Genomic DNA, 2,645 nt, shown 5'->3' on the forward strand with positions numbered 1-2,645 from the left:
GAAAACAAATCTGTACACAATTACAAAGGTACTCATTGTAATTCTAGAAGACATGAAACTCGGCAGGTGGAAACAAAAGCAATAGCAGTATATCAACTGTCTTGTATTTTACCCTAGATGCGTGTAGGCTATTTTACAAAGTTTATATCAACTCTGGTAAAAGGTTTGCTCCCATTCTCGGATCAAGTTGAAACTTCTGCACTATTATTCATTGTACGGCAAGATTGAGCAAATCAGAAATGACATGCCATCCCTCTCATCACAGCTTGACCACTCTCCAATTTTTCAAAATTCTCCTTTTTGCGAGTTTCAGCGTGTATATGAAGATTATGTCAAAAATACTATTTTAAGATGCCAAATAAGTCTTGTGACCTTTGTCACTGTATTATTTTATAATCTTATGAATGTGGCTGTGGTTATCAATGTAGGCGTGGTGGTGACATTGGGTTCTTGTTACAAATCACAGAATAATGAAATGACGCTGGGTGTAGCAGACACATTAAGTTTAATATAACACCACATAGTGAATACACCATACAATTCGACCCAGGAATGGTCAGTATTAATCCAACAGTAATATACGAATATCACAACTTAGTACTTATTCTATAACCAACTACTTTAAACATCTAACTCTACTGCTTATATCTTAAGTGACTCAATACAAGTGCTTGCTACAAGATCTCTATGTGGACTGCCTGCCTTTAACTCTCTGGTTCACCTAAGGTCAAAAGTGTTCACCTTAGTGCAACATGGGTTGTGAATAAGATTCACAATATGGAATTAACATACACAATACAGAATTAGGGTTTCTACTCTATGGCACCAACTTTGAGGTGGTGACATTACCTATCACCCCCCTTTTGAAAAAAATTTTGAAGAAATTTTTTTCAGCTTGACGACATAATTATCCTAAGTAGGATCAATTGGAATTCTTGGGGTCTATGAAATGTACAATTGCAGAGTTCAAATAGAACTACAAACTTGAAATAAAATATATAATATGACAGTGTTACACAAAATATTTGCTGAATCAAAAAAAAAATTCATACAAGGGCAAAATTCTCTAATTCATCATATTCTTGTAAGGTAATTCAAATAAATCTCTGAGTCAAATACTTAACATCCCAAATAATTCTTTACATGTAGTTCTAATATACATCAATATTCAAATGTGTTCAATATTTACAAGTCTTTTTCATAATAATATGTGCAAAGTGTGACGAAAATTTCAATGACAATCTCCTATGTCACAATGTGAAAAATTAATACAAGTTTTTATTCACAATATCTATTTATAAAAAAATCTTTGACACTATAGAAATGTTAGAAGTCTGTTGTTTTTTTTTTAACACCAATAGTACAATATGTACAAATCATGTAGAAAATGTTACAAGTAAGTCTCAATATGTAAGTGATAAGTATAGAAAAATTCAATATATGTGTCAAAATTCAACATCAAATTTATTAATGATCATTGTTACAATTTCAATGTATCTGTTTACTTCAATATGAGGTTTGACATCTTCATAAAAAATTGTTGTGCATTAATATTACACAAGTAAATATGTATAATTCAAGTATCAAAATATTGTTTGCTCAAAAGTATCAACATGAAATCAAAGTAATAAGTATCCTTCATAGTTCTTGTTACATGCACCTTATGTTTCAATTAAGTATTTCTCTATATGACAGTTCAAATAATTTGTAGCTAGTAATGGCAAAAGTTTAATGTTACATTGTTTATCAAATAATTATTGTGTACAAAGTTCAAAAAACTCTTTTGTCAAAAGAAATTCAACTGAGAAAATGTGTCAGTTGTGATACAATCTTTGAGGTTACATTAATTTGTTCAAGCATATACATACAAGCATAACATCATAATGGTTTAGTTGTATTTATTTTAATCTGTTGTGAAAAAAAATGTGTACGTCCAATTTAAAAAATAATATCAAGTGTCTCTTTCAGTACTTGCAATATCAAAAAGTTTGTACAACAATCTTCTTGTTTACATCAATGATTGTTACAAAAAATATAGTCCATAAGAATAGTTTGACAAAAATGTTTTCAAAAAAATACAAGTGTATGTCAATATTTGATTACACTAATTGACATTAAATAAATAAGTTACATTATGAATCAATCTCCTTTTTTCAATAGTATTGAAAAATGTGACTAAGTTATATAATTGTGATAAATGACATAGTAAAAAAAATTCCAATCTTGTTTACAATAGCTGTAGAAAAATTTTTTTGTCCAAGTTGTTCTCAATACAATGAGAAAAAATAATGTTTACATTGTATGGAAAAAAATTAAGCTAGGTACTGAATAAGTTTGGAAAAAATTCAATGTTTGTTTACATTGTTGAGCACTAAAATGTTATTCTTGTTGACAAAAGAATGTGAAAAAATTGTTGGTTACAATGTAGTGATCAAATTCCAAAGTTTGTTTACAAATAGAGTTTTAAAAAAAAATGAAGTCTTAGTTCTAGTTCAATGTTTACAAATAGTACTCAATGTTTACAAAATAATGCTCAATGTTTACAGAATAATGCTCAATGTTTACTTTAAGGTGTGAATCTTAAATCTTTGAAATTTACAATGGTGACTTTAATTCTTTGACCTTGAATAGTGTTTTCATACATC

The sequence above is a fragment of the Biomphalaria glabrata genome, chromosome 6 (assembly GCF_947242115.1).
Source record: "Biomphalaria glabrata chromosome 6, xgBioGlab47.1, whole genome shotgun sequence".
Classification (NCBI taxonomy): domain Eukaryota; kingdom Metazoa; phylum Mollusca; class Gastropoda; family Planorbidae; genus Biomphalaria; species Biomphalaria glabrata.